Here is a 25,098-nt window from a genome sequence, read left to right on the forward strand (position 1 = left end):
TCTGGAAAGTACTAGATAAACAACTCTTCTTTCCTCAACACGCTCCGTACCCGTAGATCACGGTGCATCTCCGGAAAGTAAAAGTTGTTCCTAATATTAATCTAACAGGAAAGCATAAATAAAAGTATATGAAAGTGAGCAAATAAAGAACTCGTGACGATTTAAATAAAAAGCATAATCTTTATTGCATATAAAGAAATACAAGAATGTTTAGAACAATAAATCCACTCTGTGTCGTTATAAAATTTCTTCTCCACTCCCAAGACTGCTAGCCTAGCTGCTCATAGAATAGTCCCTTTCTCTTCCTCTATACAAGGCTCTAGAAGAATTTTTGGGATCCTCCTCAAATGGGAGTACAAGAGCCTTTTTATAGGTGTTAGGAGGGATGAGTTTTATATGATTTTTAGATGTGGGACTAAAGAAAATACTAAGGACTAAAAGATGGATGGATGAGATGGAAAGATCACAAGCAGATAAAGAAAATACAAATTCTTTCTTTTGAAGTATTTTCAAGTATCATATTTTTTTCTTTAATGAGCATCTGTTCGCCACAGTGTCCGCCAGCACCACTCCCCGCGAACCCGCCATGCCATGCGTCTGCGCCCGCCTGCCGCGCCCGCACCCGCGCTGTCGCGTGCTGGTTCTCGCGCTGTCGCTCTGCTGGTTTTTTTATTACAAAAAGAAACTTTTGTTTTATCTTTTTAAATTTCTTGCATAGTATCTTCATTTTCTATAATACCGTATGCATCCTTCTTTTATTTTAATTTTATTTTAAGTCCAATTTTCTTCAAACTTGAGTCTTTTTGATTTGTGAATCGGACTCTTTGTATCGGCAATCCCTTTCCTGTAAAATATAAAAAAAATATCAAATTCTTAATAAATAAAATAAATTAAATATAATTTTTTGCTTTAAATGACTTAAATTAAGTGTTTATCAACTGTCAAGCAGATGGAATATTGCATTCAACGTTCACCACATATCGATGAGAGTGGCATGAGTTTATAGGTGCCAGCTGGATACATTAGTTGATACACATAGATGGATAAATTTAATTTATTTACAAATATCATTGTACAATATTCATAATCTATTAAAAATTTAGCTTATTAATTTATTTTTTATTTTAACTTTATTAATTTTTGTGGGAGTCATATATAGATGAGATATTGGTTATATTGCCGCAGATGTGTACAGTTGGACATGACATATAGACTGCTAGGGTGCTATTTATTTATTTTGATATAGTAGAGTGACATCTTTTCGATCATGTGCTGCGGCAGTTTGGCTAGATTCAGGACATCCCAGAACAGTTTGATACCAGTCAGAAATTTCATCGTATTGATCGACGAGAGAGAGCTTGTATTGACTGGCGTATCAGACATACAGAGTACATCATCATTTGAAATGCACGTTAAGATCACATAGTTCATGGTGATCATATTTTAAGAGACCGTCCATATACCGAGGATTACATGGCTTGATTTTTTAGTATTATGCAGTTCCAAGATATGAGGATAAGAATTCTGCTGTACGTCTTTTAGTAAGATCATGAAAATTATACTTTATATCAATATCTTTACTTTTTTATAATTAAGATTGTAAAATATTTTATATAGTTCTGTTATATCTTTATTTTATATTTTACAGTATATTATTAATTTTATTTTTATTATGTAGATTAATTCTATGTCAGATCTTATGTTGGACACTCATCGTACTTTATCTACGACTGATGAGGACGAGCGGATCCAGATACTGCGTGAGATGGAGAGATCATGTTCGAAAATATTGATGGCGATTAGTGTTGATCTAGATAGCTGTGCACTTTGGTATATGAGATATACGCCATCACCATATGTTTCACATATGCCATCATCACATATTTCGTAGATGTCATCACTATATGCTGTACAGATACCACCATCTTTTGATCCACAGATCGCAGGGCCTTCTTCTTCCTACATATCTCAGATGACATCATCGGATACCAGTTGGCCATATGAGTATGACACTTTCTTTCCAAGCCCATCCTTATATCCAAGATGAGGGGGTCATTCAGTCCGCAGATGCTCCGACTGCATCAGTTATTCCTGAGCAGCATAACCAGCAGACGTCCACTGATATGGGAGAGGAGCCATCACAGCAGATACAGGAGCAGGAGCGGTCGTTGAAGACCTTCTTAAGAAAATCCAAGCGATCATGGCCACTACGACGTTCTTGTGGGACTTAGTATTTTTTAGATTTGTACTTAATATTTTTGAGATTTTTATTATATTATTTTTTATACATTTGATATTTTTATTTTATTTTATATTATTAATTATTATTTTTATCAGAGATTAGTTTAATTTCAAATGATCGGATGTTATGCTTTGTGGACATGGATATACGTAGTCTCATATGTCTCAGAAGATTAGGAGAGAAAAATTATGCTAAAAGGGTTATAAAAATTATAATACAAATAATAATAATATATCAAGTAATTTAATTACATCTCTTGAAATAATCAAACATAAGCTAAATCAGACAAGTCAGTTGTTTACGAGAGAAGATTGCGATAGAATGACATCTGATATTCACACCTCTCTCTCCACTTGTACGCTTGCTTTCATTTGCTCTCTCTCCTCATCTTCTTTTATTGAGGATGTGATACAGTTTTACGTGTGTATCGCAGAGCATATGGTGAGAGCTTATTTCGACGAAGGATTGAAGCATAACAATCAAATGATGAAGAACTAGTGATTTTGACGAAAAGAGCATTCTGAATCATGGTGAGAACGAGGATTTCAAATTGATAAAGAATGATGGGGAGATGTGTCGGATCCAAATCTACTAGAACTACAACTGGATACATGATGTTCTGTACTGACCTAAACCGATCGATACGACCCGTATTGTATCAATGGAAGAACCAATAAGATTCAAATCGATTTTTCAGCAAATAAGATAAACCAGACCGCATCGATACATCTCGACACGATACGGACATGAACCACTATTACGGTGCGATATGGATCGATACAGATCGATACAACATCGATACAGTGCAAACACCAATCACTCGATACGATGCAGTTTGGATCGATATAAATCGATACAACATCAGTACAGATCGATATAAAAATAATACGAATTGATTTTCTATATATATATTTTTTTTATCATTAAAAAAAATTAAAAAAATATCATTACAAATGATGCTTTATTTAAAAACGTCATTTGAAATAATATTTTTAAAAATAAATAATAATTTTTATTTTTATTTTTATTTTTTTTTTGATGATTCTTTGATCTCAAAGGAGAAGACGACGGAGATCCAAAAAAATGATATTTAAAATAATATTTTCTATCAAAAAAATTAATATTTTAAATAATATTTTATAATTTTATATTAATTTTATAAATAAATTTAAAAATATATTAATTTTGAAAAAAAATTAATATTATTTAGATAATGAGCCCAAAAAATCGATGTGAAACTTTCATGAGCATATGATATTTGTACGGAAGGCTGAAAAATGAATCAGGAAGGTACGTGAGACCGTAAATGTTAGTTTCCGTGACTATAAAAGTCATATATTCTTATCGTTCCACTCATTTTGTGACAACGTATCTTCAGAGAGACCATTGGCAACATGGGACACAAGGTGCCGCCACAGATGCACATCATTTGCAGAGTAGGCTCTGCAAGATAATTACCATCCATTAAAACTGAACAATATTCACATTGATGTAGAACATTGGCGCCCATTACATACGAGGATCATAATCTGTTGGAGTCCAGCTCCAACCATATGTATTTCTACTTTAGGATGGAGAAACAACAATATAGCAACGTACAATGACATCTACAGTAACTCCACAGTCTCTAAACTGCACCGCGTTTCCCATTCAAAACTATCAGCATTATTTTGATACTCGAGCAATCTGTATGACATCTTGAATAATAATTTGCAAATACAGTACACACCCAATGCATAAAGGTTAGCAATGGCACTGAATTTTCTTTTTCTAATATGAATACAATTCTTTTCTTCTTTTATTTAATTTAAAAAACAGAAAAACCATCAATAGAAATGCAGCAACTCCAGCCGCAAAACAGCCGGCACAAAGGCTTAGTAATGTATTTCACCTAGTCCACTCTCACAGAGACGAGAAGATCAAAATCGAGCAACTGCAAAGAAAAGAAGCAACAGTACAAAACATTATCCTCAAACGTCTCTAAGTTATTTTTTTCTAAACTGTCGAAGTAATTCCTTCAATACCTTTAACTATTAGAGGAATACCATGAGATCAGCTATTTTAATATGATCGACAAAAGGCTCCGGTTCAAAAACAGCAAAACTTGCATAGAACCAATAAGGACAATCTTCTGCTTATTGTACAGAAGTATAGAAAATAATTTTTCAAACACCTGAGTACTATGTACACCATCAAAACAAATGATAACTTAGGTGATCATTAAATATCACGTGCACCTTGAACAAATCTTTAGATAAAACTTGTGTTGGGCAAAACATTGATGGAGTCATACAACCAAAATGATGATAAGTTACTTCGATCAAGTAAACAGAGACTGGCCATTAGAACACTTGGAGTCAAACCGACTTCTGTCCTAAATACAACCATTTCTGTTCACATACTAAACTGAAAAAAGAGCTTACTATGACTTGGAGCAAATTGGCATGCAAAGTCAGGTATAAAAAATCAGAACCATTGAAATCAATTACAACAATTGAAAATGAAGCAACATTCCCCAATAACATGGCAAATACAATTTAATTCTGAAAATCACCTTAGACATAAAAGCTCACTAAAACTCAAACTAATGTCTGAAAATCCCCAATATGCTGAGACGTTCTCTCAGATCATGTCTTCCATGAATGTTACAAAATTGTAAAAATGATTATCCATGTATGTTTAACGATCAAAACAACAAAACAATTTCAAGAAGAGCCAATACCAAGACTAGTGCATCATACCATTAAAGAAGCAGTAAAAACCAGCTAACCAACCCTTTTTCACAAAATAATCAAGAATTCTTTCTTAAGATAACAATATATACAACTTTTTCCGTTAGTTTTAAGTACAACACCATTCAAAACCACCCAAAAATCAAAACATTATTTAAAACTTTCAGATTCATAAATTGATGCTTTGTTAATTGGATAATGCATGCATAAATATAGCCACTTTATTATCTTGATACAGAAATTAAAAAAAATTAAGATCATAACATGCTACAACGAGAAGAAAGCAAAAATTAATTCTGGTGACTCAAAACACGCCAAAGTCTAGTGAAATCTATGCTTGCAAGTATAAAGTAGATAGTAAAAAACTAAATAGATGCGCAGTGGAAATAAGAACTGAAAGATCGGAAACTAAATCAAAGATGACCACCAACCAGCAATTTAATTTTTCACAAAACAAACAGCTGAAAAAAAATCTAGGGTTGGACCAAACATGTTCTTAAAACAAGGCACTAAAAGATCTTCGGAACCCCTCTGCCCCCAGATCAGTTCATAAAAATGGTTGAAGAATGAATGGTTTGAACAACTCTCACAGTTCCAATGCAGAACCCATAAGATGTATGCAACCATTGGGCTGTAGGTTGTAGCCGAGTTTACATGAACAGAAAGACGCATCCAATCAGAAGAGAAGCTAACATCTCTGCCCTGAAAATAAATAAATAAAAAAAAGACGACCAAACAAACATTTGTAACTCCAATTTAATTGAAATGTCATTCTAAACATAAAGTCTACTTGTAGAAGCCAGCGCTGCCATTCCTCCCCGATGAGGGAAAAAATAAAATAACATAAAATACAATCACAGCAATCTGCAATTAGAAAAACTTCATGAAGCAAACCAAAAAGATTGGTAGGCAGAAACAACCAAACATCTCTGATATGTTCTTAATTTGATTTAAAAAAAAAAATATTGGGTGGCAAAAGCCGTCATATGCACATACCTCAATTCCAACAGTAAAAAATAGTAATTAAGAAAAAAATCAAAAGAAAAAACTGGGGCATCGAATCGTAGTGGTTGATACAACAAGAAATATTCCCGATTTCAAAACATCAAAGGTATATATATATATATATATATATATATATATATATATATATATATATATATATATATATAAAGAGGAAAACTAGGATTTTAGCTTAACAAAATCGATGAAGGCTCTCAAATTCCAAACTTGAAAATAATCAAACATAAAAAATTAAAAAAAAAAAAAACATAAGCGAAAGAGGAAAGGAAAAGAAAAGAAAAGGGTTGATTTTGGTAGGAGAGAAGGGGCCTTCAGATCCCATCACAAGGCTGGGTGGTATTGGGATGGATCGGGGGAAAGGAGGTGCCGCTCGAGCAGCAGATCGGGGCGGATCTTATTCTCTAGGATTCGGACTGAAAACTACATGGAAACCGTGGGATTCTTCTTCAGCGATTAAATGCTTGGAGATTAGTTTCCGTCTCCATACAGCCGATCCACCACTCTGCCGCTTCCAAAGCTGACACCGTTCCCTTCTCTTTTCCCCATGACCTCCCAAAAACCTTAAGGTTGCATTTGGTAGCTGGCAATCTATCCAGATTGCTGACAATTTAATGTAGTAATCTGAATAACTACGTTTGGGATGCTTTTTGGGTGGTGATCCAGATTGTCTTAGCAATCCAAATTACCTCATTGGAGGCAATCTGAATTGTCTTAGGGAGGGGTGGCTATTCAGATTACCACTTTAGCAATGTTGCAATAAAAATTTTGGACAAAATTCTCTCTAAAAAAAAAAAATCACACAAAACCCATAACCCAACCCTCTCCCTTACATGTGCACTCCCAGCCCGCAGCTCCTCCATCTCCCTTTGCCTACCCGTGGCTTCTCTGCCCTTGTCCTCCACCACCACCTCACGGCTCCTCCACGCCCGTCTCCACCACCCCCCACGGCTCCATATGCGCCCGCCGCCTCCCCACCCCCCCCACCCAGTGCCCGCGATTCCGAACACCCCTCGGCCTACCACTTCTCCGAGTCACCACCACACTCACATCACTCCCGTTACTTCTCATCAGTGAAAAAGAAGAGCAACGGGGCAAAATTATTGGAGGTATTTTGGGAATTTGATTTCACATTACCGATAATATGATTATCATACCAAACATGTCAATCAAATTTCTAGTACTTTTATTGCAACATTACCTGTATGCCAAACACTAGCAATACCACTGAATTTTCTTTTTCTAATAGAATAGGATGCTTTTTTTTTTTGCTTAAAAAAAGAAAAAGCCATCTGTAGCAATGCAGAAACTCCAGCTGTAAAACAGCCGGTTTAGAGACGTGCATAAAGGCTTGATAATGTATTTCACTCAGTCCACTTTCATAGAGACGAGAAGATCAAAATCGGGCAACTGCAAACAAGAGAAGCAACAGTAAAAGAAAAACATTATCCTCATATGTCTGCAAGCTATTTTTTTTTTAACCGTCGAAGTAATTCCTTCAATACCTTTAACTAATAGAGGAATACCATCAGATCAGCTATTTAATATGTTCTGCTAAAGGCTCCGGTTCAAAAACAGCAAAACTTGCATAGAACCAATAAGGACAATCTTCGGCTTATTGTACAGAAGTATAGAAAATAATTTTTCAAACACCTGAGTACTATGTACACCATCAAAACAAATGATAACTTAGGTGATCATTAAATATCACGTGCACCTTGAACAAATCTTTAGATAAAACTTGTGTTGGGCAAAACATTGATGGAGTCATACAACCAAAATGATGATAAGTTACTTCAATTAAGTAAACAGAGACTGGCCATTAGAACACTTGGAGTCAAACCGACTTCTGTCCTAAATACAACCATGTCTGTTCACATACTAAACTGAAAAAAGAGCTTACTATGACTTGGAGCAAATTGGCATGCAAAGTCAGGTATAAAAAATCAGAACCATTGAAATCAATTACAACAATTGAAAATGAAGCAACATTCCCCAATAACATGACAAATTTACATTTGATATCCAGGTCTAAGCGGACTGAGTTGGTAACTTTACAGATATTAAAAATCCAAACTATTGAAAGATATGAAAAGGAAAGATCAAATTTACAAATCACAACCCTTCAAAGTAAAAAATGAAGTAGACATGCCACAGTAAATTGGAATCAGGCTGTGACAGCAGGTGACTCAAACTATGATGTGCAAATAAAGATTCTTACACTGCCACTATAACAGCAAATACAATTTAATTCTGAAAATTACCTTAGACGTAAAAGCTCACTAAAACTCAAATTAATGTCTGAAAATCCCCAATATTCTGAGACCTGCTCTCAGATCATGTCTTCCATGAATGTTACAAAAATCTAAAAATGATTATCCATGTATGTTTAATGATCAAAACAACAAAACAATTTCAAAAAGAGTCAATACTAAGATTAGTCCGTTGTACCATTAAAAGGGACTAAAAACCAGCTAACCAACCCTTTTCACAAAATAATGAAGTACTCTTTCTTATGATAACAATATATACAACCTATTCCATTTGCTTAGTTTTAAGTACGACACCATTCAAAACAACCCCAAAATCAAAACATTATTACAATTTCAGATTCATAAATTGATGCTTTGTTAGTTGGATAATGCATGCATAAATATAGCCACTCTATTATCTTGAGATGGAAATTAAAAAAAATTAAAGCATAACATGCTACAACGAGAAGAAAGCAAAAATTAATTCTGGTGACTCAAACACGCCAAAGCCTAGTGACCTCTGCTTGCAAGTATAAAGTAGATATTAAAAAAAATAAATAGATGCACAGTGGAAATAAGAACTGACAGACCGGAAACTAAATCAAAGTTGACCACCAACCAGAAATTTAGTTTTTCACAAACCAAACAGATGAAAAAAAATCTAGGGTTGGACCAAACATGTTCTTCAAAACGAGGTACTGAAAGATCTTCAGAACCCCTCTGCCCCCAGATCAATTCATAAAAATGGTTGAAGAATGAACGGTTCGAACAACTCTCAGGGTTCCAACGCGGAACCCATAAGATGTATGCAACCATTGAGCCGTAGGTTGTAGCCCAGTTTACATGAACTGAAAGACGCGTCTGCCAATCAGAACATAACCTAACATCTGTGCCCTGAAAATTAAATTAAAAAAAAAAGGGGGCCAAACATACATTTGTAACTACAATTTTTAATCGAAATGTCATTCTAAACATACAGTCTACTTGTAGAACCCAACTCTGTCATTATCCGCCGATAAGGGGGGAAAAAATAATAATATAAAATACAATCACAGCAATCTGCAATAGACAAATCTCATTAAGCAAACCAAAAAGATTGGTAGGCAGAAACAACATGTTCTTAATTCGATCTAAAAAAAATTGGGTGGCAAAAGCCGTCATATGCACATACCTCAATTCCAACAGTAAAAAATAGTACTAAAAAAAAAAATCGAAAGAAAAAGTTAGGGCTTCGAATCGTAGTGGTTGATCCAACAGGAAATATTCCCGATTTCAAAACGTCGAAAGTATATATAAAAATTTTTTTAAAAAAAAGTAGGGTTTCAGCTTAGCAAACTCGATAAACGATCTCAAATTCGAAACTTGAAAACAACCAAATATAATCAGAAAATTATTTAAAAAAAAAAAAAAACACGGGAGCAAAAGAGGAAAGGAAGAGGAAAGGATTGATTTTGGTAGGAGAGAAGGGGCCTTCAGATCCCATCACAAGGCCGGGTGGGATTGGGATGGATCGGAAGGACGGAGGCGCAGCTCGAGCAGCGGATCTGGGCGGATCTTATTCTCTGGGATTCAGATTGAAAACTACATGGAAACCATCATGGTGGGATTCTTCTTCAGCGATTAAACGCTTGGAGTTTAGTTTTCGTCTCCACATGGCCGATCCGCCACTCCGCTGCTTCCAGAGCCAACACCGTTCCCTTCTCTTCCCTCCATGGCCTCGAACAAAAATCATATGGGGCGCGCACTATTAAATATCATATGGGACCGGCTTCATAGTTTGCCTACAACGCAATCCTCAGACGACTGAAAAGGATTGATTTTGGTAGGAGAGAAGGGGCCTTCAGATCCCATCACAAGGCAGGGTGGGATTGGGATGGATCGGGAGAAAGAACAAGGTGGCGCGGCTCGAGCAGCGGATCTTATTCTTTGGGATTCAGATTGAAAACCACATGGAAACCATCATGGCGTCATTCTTCTTCAGCAATTAAACGCTTGGATCCGCCGCTCCAGAGCCAACACCGTTCCCTTCTCTTTCCCCCATGACCTCCACAAAACCCTAACAGTGCGCTCCATGTCATCTTTGCCGGACCGCAGGCGGTGCACAAAGAATTTCTCAATTTTTCTTTGGTAGGAGAGAATTGTGATGGATCGGGAGAAAGAAGAAGGAGGCGCCGCTCGAGCAGCGGATCTCGACGGATCGATCTTATTCTTTGGGATTCAGATTGAAAACTACATGGAAACCATCATGGTGGGATTCTTCTTCAGCGATTAAACGCTTGGAGTTTAGTTTTCCTCTCCGCACGGCTGATCCGCCACTCCGCCGCTTCCAGAGCCAACATCGTCCCCTTCTCTTTCCCCGCATGACCTCCCCAAAACCCTAACGCATTGGGTGGGAGAGAAGAATAGGAGAGAAAAGAAAAGGAATGGGAGAGAAACGGAGGGAATACAAGTCCCCTCAAATACAATCTGTATGTAAACAAAAATCATATGGGGCGGACTTCGTATTTTGCTGGCGCCCATCTCAAAAACCCCCCTTCAAAGTTTATTTACGTAGGTGGTGGCCGGTGGGTTCTCATCGAGGAGGGAAACACCTGCATAGAATCTTATATGCGGGGTGCCCTTTATATAGTTTGAAGCATGCGGCAAAAGAGAGATGTCGCTCATTAAAAATAAAATAAAATAAAATAAAATATCTATAATCTTTTAGATTGATCTGAATTTATTTTTAGATCCTTACACTTTTTAGATAGAATAAAATCTTAGCCTACTTAAAAAATTATTTTTAGATCTCTCCTATCTACAAGTTTATATTCAGATTTTACAGATTTATATTCAAATTACACAGTTCTCTATTTACCTAATTTTAATAATTAATTATATAAATTTATATTTAAATTATATAAATATATATCTTAATTATACTATTGTCTTATCCAGTTACATAGTTTTATTATTCGGTTATATGATTGGATGATAGAAACCTAAAAATATCTTCTTAAGCAGTTCAAAAAAATTTTATTCCATCTGAGAGATTTAGGGACTTAAAAATAAATCCAAATCAATCTAGAAATCTATAAATATTTTTTTTTAAAAAAAATAAATATTTTTGATACAATAATATGTAAGTTTAAAATATAAATTATATCGTATTGTAAATTAAAAAATAATATTATTTGAGTAAAGTAATATTTATATGAAATAGATTGGTGCATAGAAAATAAAATTATATTGAGAAGAATGATAATAGGAGCAATCAAGATTGAAAATATAAGATAAATTAATTTTGAATCAACTAATTAATATCAAAATAATAAAGTATAGAAATCTATATGTTATCCTATTTAGGGTTTGGGTTGCATCTTTTAAAGAACGATCTGTTTGCTGTAGCCTCAATCATCAGATGATGCTTTGCATTAATTCAAAGCACTCCAATATTTATCTTCATCTACCATACAGGTCTTGAAGCGGAAATTGTACAACCAATAGTTGGCATCGTGAAAGAAGAGGAATCATTCTTTCTTATGAAAGATACAACCCAAGCCCTCCCATTTATTTCTAAAATGGAAGGTGTTTGTTCGTTGGTGGAATTCTCATTTTAGCTAAAATTTCATCGAACAGAGACAAGCAATTCTGAAGACATTGGAACACATTTTGGTCTGAAAAACGGAAAAGCAAAAACTACAGAGAAATATACCAGAACCAAAACCTATGATTTTCTTTTAATATGGTATAGCCAAGAATGGTGGTGTCACCAATTATTTAATAGAAATTGTACTAAGCAACACATCTCAGGGTTTAAATCCATAACCTACTCCATTCGGAGAAGGGGTGCAAGCACTAGTCATAGCCCACTTTATAGAATCAAGGTTCTGGTGTTCCCAAAACAATGAATATTCCTTGGAACTATTTGTGCAGCTAAAACTTAGATGGGCTCATTTAGAATAAAAGTAGTGGCTATAGCAACAATCATTATTCATTCTTACAGTGGAAGATGATGAACATAGCCTATTTACTCTTACAATGGAAAATAATTAACATAACCAAAAAATAACTTCATTATTGTTCCATTAACCAATGATAGAATGAAATCTTTAACCCACTTACCATGCATATTTGAATTTGTAGTGTTATGGGAGAGATCGGCTGACCGAGATCAATCCTCCACGAGGGCGCACCCAAGCTAACATAGTGAGGTCACACCATCTGTGGACCTAGACACCATCCATTTGGTCAGTCGCATAGATGAAGACTACATCTGACACCAATGACTAACAACCTCGATACGGGAGAGTGAGAGAGATTTCTCCTACGATGACGGCTAGAATGTGGCCTATCGGCTTGTAGAGCTAGGTCTAACAAATACAGATTCTGACTAGCAGTCTATGGGCTCAACTTCCAAATAAAAGATAAAAAAGGCACCCTCCAAGGTAAGCAAGCTCACTCTACCCTTGTATTTTTTTTTCTCCACTATATCCAAAGCTCCAGCTAACTTAAATATCAGAAGGTCCTCCACTGGAACACCCTCGATGAGTGTAGACTTTCTTTATAGGTACCCTCCGGCATCATCAATTTTGACCAGCGTCCAACTCCAACCATGTTAGTACTCCATTGGAGCTTTGCGACAACAGATTGGTACTAGGGGAAAAACCTAGATCCCTTTTGAGAGAAAAGAAAATATAATATGGATGAGAGCACAAAATTTTGCTGCCTCTCACTAGCAATCCATCCATTGCAATCGGAGTAGCGCTGCTCGTGGATCTACTGTGGTGTAGCCTTTGGCCACAATAGATCCACTGCTGTTTGAGATCTTGACTCGCTGAATCCAGATGCTAACTAATACTATGCAACAACTCCAATAAGTGATGAAGCAACAGCAGCATGGGGAACCGAACCTCCAGGCAACTCTCTCCCATTTTAGCTGACGATCTCAGTCTTAGAGTTTAGGACCCACCCTCCAGTGGCATTCTTGCCACTCCACCATTTCGGCTCATTCACCTTCCCGTTGAAGCTTGAGGGTAGGGGCACAGTAAAGAAGATCTTCCTCCGCCAATGATTAGGTCTCAACCAACTTCCTTAAGCATAGAAGATCCTGACGAGAGGAGGAGCTTAAGAAGAGAGTTTCGAACATCGAGCATGGTCTCGACAAAGTCCAGATTTGGCCTCATCGGAGTGGTGATGGCCTTGACTTCAACTCTCAGCTACCATTCACCTAGGCCATCTTAGAAGAATCGATCCCAAGCCATTTGAAAGTACCTCAGAGCCATATGATGGCTCTACAGATCCTCTTAATCATCTGTGAGGTTATAAAACCCTTATGATGCTCCAGGATGCTTCAAACCCCCTCCTTTGTCTCGTCTTCCCAACCACTCTCAGAAAGTCAATATGGGTGTGGTACTCTAGACTCTGATCAGAGTCCATTCATTCATTTGAGTAGCTCAGTAGACTGTTTAGTATCCACTTTAGCAGCTGCCGACCCCAACCGAAAAATTCCAACAGCCTCTTCTCTCTCCACCAAGAAGAGAATGAGTCACTATGTAACTACATCGCATGCTTCAACATTGCCACACTAGAGGTACAAGATCTTGACCAATCAATGGCCATGCCAGCGCTCAAGTGAGGCTTATAGAATGAGCTCCTTACCTTCTCCCTCGACAAGAAGTTTTTGAGGGACTATGCTGATCTGGTGGCTTGAACTCGAAAGTACACCCAGGCAGAGGAAGCTGGGGAGCTCCGTAGGCAGGTGGAAGGAGAGAAGATCTCCATGAAGAAGAGGAGTTGGGAAGATCCCCGATTAGCTCAAACCAAGAGGAAATCTTCACAACCATGAAAGAGCTACCATCCAAGGAGTCCTCCCTGATGATTCATCTGAAGAAAAGGAAAACTATTTCTCTTCGGATAACTCAGATTGTATCTAAAAATTTTTTACAAATCTACATGAATAAGGATCAAATCCTTACATGTATAGCAGTGGAATAGGAGATCAAATCTCTAAAAATCTAAAATCAACCTTCATGGAGGTCTGAAAGTGCAGACTCTCTACTTCGTATGCATGCCAGACAATGTGGAAAGTAGGATGAACTCTGATCAAATCACCTTCGCAACCTAATCAAACGAAGAAGAAAAGATGCTGGTGTGACACCTCACACCAGTAAGGAAGACGCCCAAGATGGGTCCCCTGGAAAGGAGAAAGGGGGCGGCCACAAAGCAGACACCTAGGGAGAAGAAAGGACTTCTCTCTTCTCACGCCTCTCTCTCTTTCTCTCTTCTCTCAATTTGATTTATTTCTTATGATTCATAGGTAGAGACCTTCTCTATTTATAGATGATTTCTATGACCCAATAAGTATAGAATTCTTAATTCAAACATACTTTGAATCAGTCCAATACTCATGAAAGAAGGATTTCTGCATGAGATAGAACTGGAACCACACAAAGTGCCCACAATGCATCCATTTCCACACCCATATGGGACACCCACAACCAGTACCATTCTAGGTGCTGGTCGGCCTAAAGGAGAGAGAAATCTCAGTGCAAGTAAGATTTCTAATATCTCATCCAAAACGGATTCGATTCGAATCCAATTCGAAGCTGGTTCGAAATAATTTTGAAAGACTGTCAATCCCAAACTCTTTAGAACTTTTACACTAAATCTAACTTAAAATTTTGAATCTAATTAAATCTAATTAATTCAGATCTAATCTAAAATTAATTATCACTTAAATTCAATCTCTCATATGCTCCATGGATCGCAGATCAAAAATTATTCATTCCTAAAATTGAATCTGAACCTCATGTGTAGTGCTAGTTAGACATAGTCAGTTTTTCAATCCTGTTTGACCCATAATTTAATTTTTAATTAAGTTAACTTATATGTTCAGTCAAATCAAGTACTTTCAAATTAGACATATAAACTAGGCCAATACTTTCTCACGGTGTCTAACTTGTGTGTGTGACTCCAAAGATTCAAACACTAAGCCGATAGCATAGGAATCAATTTCTGTACTAATCGAAGCTACCATCTAGCAATAATTTCTGACGTTCGATAGGTCAAATTATCATAAAAAAATATTTCATGACCTATGCATATGGTTATCGCATAATTCATTCCTTTGACCCTGAATGCTCTAGGATGGTCTCAGGTTTACTGTCAATCGAGATTGGTTCATCCATATTGTATTTCAACTTTTCAAATCCTTCTCATAGATTATCCTGATCAAAACTTTACTAAATTGAAATACAGCAATACATCAACTTCAATAATCCAGAGGGGTCAATCTCATCTTGATCCACACACAGACTTCATAAGTACTTGACTGTATCCAGTAGCCTTCCGTCACTGCATTAGAAATTCAGATAGTCCAACACCAAAGCATAATGAGTTGCTTGCAAGTTACTATGATAATCTTGGGTCTGAGGGATATTTATATTCATATGCTTCGTGAGAAGTTCTTGACAGTAGAATACTCAGCAGAAGAGTCACTTGTTCAGTGACGATGTACTCCTATATTTGATCTGTATGCCATACCAGTGTCACCACACTCCTTGATTAAGAGGACAATCAATCCATATAGCACACAACGATCTCCACTCGATAAACATCATCATCCTATAATGACGTATCATTTGGTCGCAAACATATTTAAAAATTATATGATAAATTCTCTCTTTATCGTACACTAACATAGTTCTAAGGACTTCATCACAACATAAGAATTCAAGAACAATGTAACTTTTATGATGAAAAATATTAGAATAATTTTTATTTATTTATCAATAATTCATATACAAAAAGAAACTCAATTATCACAGGATTAATTTTAGGACATAATTTTCAACAACTCCCATTTGGACTAAAGCTAATCGAAGCAGTATCTTATACTCATCTTTTATTTGAAGTCATCGAACTTTTTGGTCCTGAGAGTTTTAGTGAAGGGGTCAGCTAGATTCTCCTTTCCGTCGATCTTCTGAAGCTTAACATCACCTCAGTTCATGATTTCTCATACGAGATGATAGCGGCACAGAATATTACAGCATCCAATGCAGCATTGTATTCCACTTCGTATATAGAATCGATCACAGTATATTGTTTGAAACTCTTCCAACAAATAGCTCCTCTATTCAGAGTAAATATGTAGCCTGATATGCTTCTGCTATCATCACAATCTGATTGAAAATTGAAATCAGTATATTCTATAAGTTTCAGATCAGTGTCTTCATAAATAAGCCATTGATCTTTAGTATTTCTCAAGTACTTAAGAATTGCTTTCGCAATCTTTCAATGCTTCTCATCCAGATTATACTGGTACCTACTCACTACCCTTAGTAAATAGGCCAAATTCGATCTCGTACACGTCATAGAGTACATGATAGATCCCACTGCCGAAGCATATGATATTCTACTCATACGCTCTCTCTCCTCAGGAGTTGTCAGACAATCTTTCTTTGAGAGTAATTTCATGGCCTATCGAAAGATTACTTTTCTTAAAATTATCCATATTGAACCTCTTCAATACGGTATCGATGTACGTGGATTGGGACAATCCAAACAACCTTCTAGATTTATCCCTATAGATCTTCATCTATAGGATTTAGGATGCTTCTCCCAAGTCCTTCATGAAGAACTGTGATGATAACCACAGTTTCACACTCTGCAAAATCGGAATGTCATTTCTTAGTAACAATATGTTATCCACATATGGTATAAGGAAGATGACTACAGAATCAGTAGCCCATTTGTAGACACAAGCTCTTCTCCATTCCTAATGAAGCCATATGTTTTGATCACCTTATCAAAATGCATGTTTCAACTCCTAGATGCTTGCTTAAGTCCATAAATAAACCTATTCAGCTTGCACATTTTTGACTCATTTATGGATGTAAACCCTTCAGGTTGTATCATATATATCTCTTCTTCTAGCTCTCTATTTAGGAAAGCGATTTTGACATCTATTTGTCAGATTTCATAATTTAAGTATGCAGCGATAGTAAACATAATCCGGATAGACTTGAGTATTGCCACAAGAGAGAACATCTCGTCATAGTCAATACCATAATGCTGACAGTAACTCTTGGCAACTAGACAGACTTTATAGGTCTCTACCTTTTTATCTGCTCTTTTTTTCTCTTAAAAATCTATTTACATCCTATGAATTTTATCCTTTCAGATATATCAACTAGTATCTATACACCATTGATCTTCATGAATTCCATCTCGGACTTCATGACCTTAAACCATCTCTGAAAATCGAACCTTTACATGACTTTCATATAGGTAATCGGATCCTCATCATTCTCATCAAGTTCAATGGGATCACCATCTTGGACCAAAAAATTATAGTATCTGTCCGACTAATGCGGTACTCTACCGAATCTACTTAATGGCGCTTTACTGGCTTCAGATTCAATTCTCTAATCAAATTCAATTCTGTGTGTGTCGGTCCTTCTACCTCTTGAACTTTATCAAGTTCAATTTTATAGGCATTAGCTCCTTCACTAAGAAACTCTTTTCTCAAAAAGACTATCCTGCTGCTGACAAACACCTTTTACTCTGCAGTGAGGTAGAAGTAGTATCCTTTAGTATCTTTTGGGTATCCTACGAACAAGTATTTATTGGACTTAGGTCTAAGCTTATTTATCTTTAAATGCTTGACATAAGCTGGACACCCTCAAACCATAAGGTGTGAGAGCATCGATTTACGTCCAATCCATATCTCATACGAAGTTTTATCGACAGACTTGCTTGGCACCTTATTCAAAATGTAGTAGACAGTTTCTAGAGTATATCTTCAAAAAGAGATTGGTAGACTCATAAAATTCATCATGGATCAGACCATATCTAATAAAGTTTGATTTCTCCTCTCGGACATCCCGTTATGTTGTGATATTTCAAGAAGGATCCACTGTGAGAGAATCCTATTCTATTCTAGATTTATCAGGAAGTCATTGGTGAGATATTCACCTCCTCGATCTGATCGAATGGTTTTAATACTCTTTTCAGTCTATTTTTCTACTTCAGTACGAAATCATTTGAACATTTCAAATAATTTTGACTTATGCTTCATAAGATAGACATACCCATACCTCGATAGATCGTTTATAAACATAATGAAGTAGTAGTATCCTCTTCTGGCACTTATGTTCATAGGTCCGCATACATCAGTATGCATTAGATCTAGAACATCGTTGGCTCTTTCACTTTTTTTCTTAAAAGGTGACTTAGTCATCTTACCAAGCAGATAGGATTCGCAGGTTGGTAATGATTCACAATCATCTATTTTAAAGACACATTCCTTGATCAATCTATTAATCCTACTCTTATTCACATGACCAAGCCTACAATGCCAAAGGTAGGATTCACTGATATTATCTAATTTAAGATATTTATTGTATATGTATATTATACCAACAGATCATGATATTATATATATGCCATATTTTAATTATCCACGTATAATTACAGTATCATTCATAATGATATCACAAAAATCTTCTTTTATCATAAACTTGAAACTAAGTTTGGCCAAAAGGCCTACAGAGATGATATTCATCAGAAAGGAGGGACAATAATGACAACCATTTAACATGACACTACTGAACTCGAAGACAAGCTGTAAAATTTTCAAAATCAGAACTGGAACAAGACTTCCATCTCTAACATTTAGAAACCGCTCGTCCTCTCAAAATTTCTTACTTATCTACAGTCCTTGCAATGAATTGCATATATTAATCAGACTTTCAGTATCCAATACCCAGGTAGTAGTTGTTGAAAAAGGTGCAGGATTTCATGCATAAATTTTAAAACTTTTTTGAAATATAATACAGTAAAACATATAAATTAAATAATTTAATCTACAAATGCATGTAATCAAATTACTAAACTCTACAATTAAGACCTATAACATGTCATATTGTATTTATAAATTAAAAAATAAAAGATTTAGTATTGATCAAATCAATACCCTAGATCTAAAATATTTTTAGATCTAAAACTTAGATCATATCTAGATAAAAGAAGAGATCAGATCTCTTACCTTCATGCGGGTCGAAAACTCCACGGTTGATTTTTTTTATTACCTTTGGAGCCACACATGCATCCGATCTCTACAGGTGATCCACATGAGGCTGTAACAAAATCGAAGGTTCGTCGAACGAAGATTCGCTCAAAGTGCTAGCTTCTTGTAAATTCCTCCGGATGGTTATCTAAAAAATATTCTTCAGATCTCTTGGACATTCCAAGAGATAAAGAATACGAGAAGGAATAAGGGAGAAGTCAAACCTTTTGACCTCCCTAAAATCAAAATTAGTATTTAATAGAAAAAGATCCTAAGAGAAGACAGATCTTCTTCTTTAGTACATCAACAATTGATATCTTGAAAATATCTCTATGCTAGGACATCAGAAGACCTTCTTCTCTTGATATTTTTTTAGTTTTCAGATCTTATGATATCTGATTTTTCTAATAAAAAAATCTCATAATTTATGAAGAAGAAGAATTCTAAAAGAAATCTTAAGAAAAGACCTTCTTTTCTTCTTCTTCTTCCATCAGAACATGATCATATCCTGTCCAAAACAAGATCACCATGCTCCAACTCTTTAGAGCATGAATTCACCACGCCATCCCTTTTTCTCTTTCAGATTTTTTATCATAAAAAAAATATAAAATAAAGAGATATTAATATGAAAGAAAAAATAATAAGAGAAGACAATCTTCTCTTTTACCTTTCTCTCTACAAGACATCAACCTTTGATCTCTTGGTTGAAGAATTTTCTCCAAAGATTTTGGCACCTCAAACCACCCATGTAATCTTTCTTTCTCTCTCATATTTTTATCACATAAAAATATAAAAATAAAGAGAAAAAATATAAGAAAGAAAATCAATAAGAGAAGACAATCTTCTCTCTTATCTTTCTTCTCTACAAGACATCAACGTTTGATCTCTTGTTAGAAGACTCTCCTATATGGATTTTGGTGCCTCAAATCTCCTAGGTCTTCCTCATTCTCCTTTGATATTTCTCTCAATTTTTCATAAATTTTTGACTCCTATATCATGGCATATGGGGTGGCCTCCTTTTATATGGCAGACTAGGTCATAAGACCTAGTCTAACAAGGAGTCCTTCGGGCGTCCAACTCTTGGACGCCCCCTATCTTATTTATTTCATGGATAGCATGAAAATAATCACAAAAAAGGCAACAAAAAGGAGGATAAACATGAGGAAAGTTGGCACAAGAGAGGGAGGGAAGAGTCCTTATGAAGAGGGACTCTTTCAAAAAGAGAAATAGGCTAAACCACTTTCCACAATGAAATAAATTAATTTTTATATTGAACTAGATCAAATCTGATTTAAATCTCTAAAATAAATGGTGTGAGATTACTTTTCTTAGATGTAGAAATTATAAAAAAAATATCTAGAATTAATTAGTGGACATGGGCTTTGATTTTCTTAGGTGGTGCAAGAGAAGATGGAATCCTAGTCTAACTAGGATTCTTATTTAGATTAGGTCAAATACTTTGAACCCAATTTAAATTAATTAAATCTAATTAATGGTGATCCTAGTCCAACTAAGAGTCCAATCAGATTAAATTATATTTAATTTAAATCCTAACTTAATTAAAAATTAGGTGCATACAAGTCCTAGTCAAATAGGGACTTGCTCTCCCTTACAACTGGCTTATCCAATAAACCAATTAGACTTAATCCAATTAAATTTAAACTAATTTTAATTGAATCATATTTAATTAGACTTGATCTCAACCTAATTGCTCAATCAGATTGAGCCAATTAGCATCCAATTGCTAATAATCCTCCTGCAACACTTGCATTAGGTCAAACATCAATCACATTGATTGTTTAACCTTAAAATGATTCTCAATCATCGATTAACCATCTGATTAGGTTAAAATCTCTAATATGTGTGACTCTATAGGTTCGAACCTAAGCTGATAGTATAGAAATCAATTTTTGTACCAGTCGAAGTAACCATCTAGCAATGGTTCCCGACGCCCAGATAGGTCGATGTATGCAAAGCAACATTCTAAAAATCCTGACCCATGGTTACCGTATAATTCATCTTTTTGACCAATAATTCTCAAGATGACTTCGAGTATACTGTCAATCACTCAGATAAGTTATCTCTATTGTGTCTCAAAATTTTGCAAATCTCGTGACTCCTCACGAGGATTACTCCGACCTAGATTTTGCTAAATTGAAACACAGTGAGACATTCTCTTCCTGAAGTTAATCAGGAGTGGTCAATCCCATCTTAACTCACACATCGACTTCACAAGTACTTGACTGTATCTAGAAATTTTTCGAACCTATATTAAAAATACAGGCAGTCCGACACCAAAGCACAGTGAGTTGCATGCAAGTCATCGTGGTGATCTCAAGTCGGAGGGATGTTTATACCCATTGGTCTTAGTTAACTACTCTTGACAGTAGAGTGTGTTACATTGATCATGTTTAATGCAGATGTACTCCTACATTTCATCTGGATGCCATACCAGTGTCTCCACACCACTTGGTTATGAGGACAACCAACGTATATGGCATACAGCAACCTACACTTGATAAGTTATCATCCTTGTTAATAACTTATCATTTGATCGTGACCAATTTAAGAACCATCTGATAAATCTTTCTTTATCGATTAATTATGGTTCTAAGGACTTTATTATAATTTAGGAGTTCATTTAAAGAAAATAGAACTTTTATGATAAATCTGCCAAATAACTATTATTATTAGATAATTTATATACTAATTCCAATCATCTACCACTTAGATGATAGACTTTAGGACATATTTTTTAACAACTCTCACTTGTACTAAAGTCAATCAGAATGATATCAAATATCCTATCTTTCACTTGAGTTCGTAGAACTTTCTAATTTCGAGGCCTTAGCAAATGGATCGGTCAAGTTCTCCCTTTTCATCGATCTTCCAAAGATCGATGTCATCCTGATCTAAAATTAAAAGTGCAGAGTATGCTGGTCCTTCGATTCTTTAGTCAAATTTATGGCTCTAGTGCTATGATAGGACTGGACCATCGGTGGAGGGTGCCACTCCAAACATGTTAATGAAGCTCAGCAATTACACAGCTTATATGACAGCATCATATGCTACGATGTACTCTACATCACTAACTGAGTAGATAAAAGTATCCTGCTTGGAACCTTACCAGCAGATTGCTCCTACAATTAGAGTATAATCCGATACTTTCTTATTGTCATCTTGATCTGACTAAAATCGAAACATCCACATGTTTAAAGTCAGTATTTTCATATTTGAGTCACTGGATCTTAGTATTTTTTAAATACTTAAGGATTGTCTATACAATCTTTCTGTGGTTCTTACTTAGATCAGATTGGTATCTGCTCACTACCATTAGTGAGCATACTATATCTAGTCTTGAACATGGAAAAATTAGATGACACCCAAACCTTTATTCCTTGCAATACTGGAATGCCATTCTCGATTAAGATAATTTCATCTACAGACAAACAAGGAATAACACTACAGAATATTTTGTCCACTTGTAAATGCAGGGTTCCTCTTTATTCATAATAAAGACATATGTTCAAAACGTATGTTCTAACTCTGGGATAATAGCGAAACGAGCTTTATAGGTCTCCACCTTCCCATCTGTGCTACTCTGATCCTTTTGAAAAATCCATTCACACCTAATGAATTTTATTCCTTCAGGTGAATCATCTAGTGTCCATACACTATTGATTTTCATGGACTTCAATTTGGATTTAATGGCTTCAAGCCACTTCTCAGAGTTAGACCACTTATTATGTTTACTTTAATAGGCTCCGAGTTTGATCTAATCAAATTCGATTTTGTAAATTTACTAGATTATGTCGGTTCATTTTCTATCTGTCAAACTTTCAAGTTCAACTTAATAGGCATCAGTTCCTTCTCTAAGGAACTCCTTTCCAAAAGGAATGCCCTACTGCTGATGAGCATCTTATGTTCTTCAGTATGATAGAATTAGTAACCCTTAAACACCTATTAGACCATGAACCAAATTTATCTGTATGTAAACCTTTGACATAGGCTGATCAACTCCAAACCCAAAAGTGAGAGAGTCTAGGTCTATGCCCGATCCATATTTCATATGGAATCTGTACAACAGACTTACTCAGTATATTTTCAGAGTAAAACAAGTAATCACACAAGAGCACAATCCTGAAATAGGCAAATTAGTGAACCCTATCGTGGATTGAATCATGTCTAACAAAGTTCAATTTCTCGTTTCAGATACACTGTGTTCTGAAAAAGAATCCACTGAGAGAGAATCCAATTCTCTCCTAGATATGTCATCCTTTTCATCGTTTAAATCATTTGAACATTTCAAATGATTTGGCCAGACGCATCCATGTCCAGATAGGTCGTCTGTAATGAAATATTAATATCTTCCTCTGGCACTTAAGTTCACAGGTCTACATACATCGCTATGTATGAGACTTAGAACTTTATCAGCTCCTTCACCTTTTTCATTAAAAGATGACTTTGTCATCTTTCCAAGAAGATAAGACTCACAAGCTATCAATGATTCACAATCATTGATGTCGAGATTTTCCTCTCAAGCTAATCCGTTTATCCTGTTCTTGTCAAGATGACTAAGCCTATAATGCCAAAGATAGACATTCATGACATTATCTAACTTGGGTGTGTATATTATACTTAACAGGTTGTGTAAATATTATTTTCTTATTGTCTATGTATTATTGTAACATTATTCATAATAATACCACAATAAACTTCTTTTATGAATGATGATCATCTTTAGCCAAAAGGCCAACAAAGATTATAAATAATGGACAATAGTAACAATTACTTTAAATGATAATATTTAAAAATAAGCTCTACAATTTCTAAAGTTAGGATTGGAATAAGACTTCCATCCCTAACATTCAAGAATTTCTCATCATTTTCAAATATTCCACTTACTTGTAGTCATAGCAATAAATTGCATAAAACCATCGGTATCTAATACTTAGGTAGTGGAATTACATAAAGAAACTTTAAGGTGTTATCATATAACATCCTTGATGAGCAACCCTTGCTCCTTTCTCTTGTTCAGCCTATTATGGTCAAGGAAAGCAAGACAATTCTTCTTCCTATGACCCTGTGCTTTTGCCTGATTTGAATCAATTTTGGACTAATTATTTTGACTGGATTAAGAAGCCCCAATACAACCCATTCGTACTGCTGAACCAAATTCAACTTTCGATACTAATTAATGAAGTTGGGTCCCATAAGTCATCACTGTCTAACAGCGATTGGAGCAATTAAGGTTTAGCCTTATTTTGAGAAAAGAGAACAATGACCTAATGTATATGAATTATTTTAAGCCTAGAGATTTGACTTTAGTCTCAAGGTTCTCCCACTATTTTATTCAAATTGATAGCCTTTACCTCCAATTTGAAAAATTACTTTAATTTTCTAGTAGGTACTAGAATCTACATAGACTACACACAAGTCCGACTTTGGTCGGCCAACCCATGTGCATCTACAGGTAGGTTCATTAACCAATTATTTCTTCAAACAACTTTCAGTAATTTAATTTTGCCCCAGAAACTTAATCAGTAGGTTTTGATTTTCACTGTAAGGATCCGGTTAGGTCCAACCATTAACATGACCATACTTGGTGCATCTAACCAACAAATGATTAAGCCCAACTTTAGTTGGCTAATCTAACCACCATTAGAGAGACACATCCAAGTCATCATATGATGAGTGATAATTTCATTAGTCAACAAGCACCAGGCCTTTGGGTCTACAATGATTATTGAATTAATGGACTCATTATCAAACACCTTAATGGGAGGCTATGACTCAGTTATC

The 25,098-nt window shown here is 35.5% G+C and overlaps 1 long non-coding RNA gene across 1 annotated transcript; it reads right to left on the bottom strand.

The window, feature by feature from the left end:
- Nucleotides 1–3,706: 3,706 nt before the first annotated feature.
- Nucleotides 3,707–6,952, bottom strand: LOC105060512 (uncharacterized). The gene is made up of 2 exons (XR_834449.4): nt 5,565–6,952; nt 3,707–4,175 (listed from the first exon to the last, which is right to left on the bottom strand). It is a non-coding gene; the product is annotated as an uncharacterized lncRNA (long non-coding RNA).
- Between the last annotated feature and the right edge of the window lie 18,146 nt (nt 6,953–25,098).

This window comes from Elaeis guineensis, chromosome 2, assembly GCF_000442705.2.
Source record: "Elaeis guineensis isolate ETL-2024a chromosome 2, EG11, whole genome shotgun sequence".
Classification (NCBI taxonomy): domain Eukaryota; kingdom Viridiplantae; phylum Streptophyta; class Magnoliopsida; order Arecales; family Arecaceae; genus Elaeis; species Elaeis guineensis.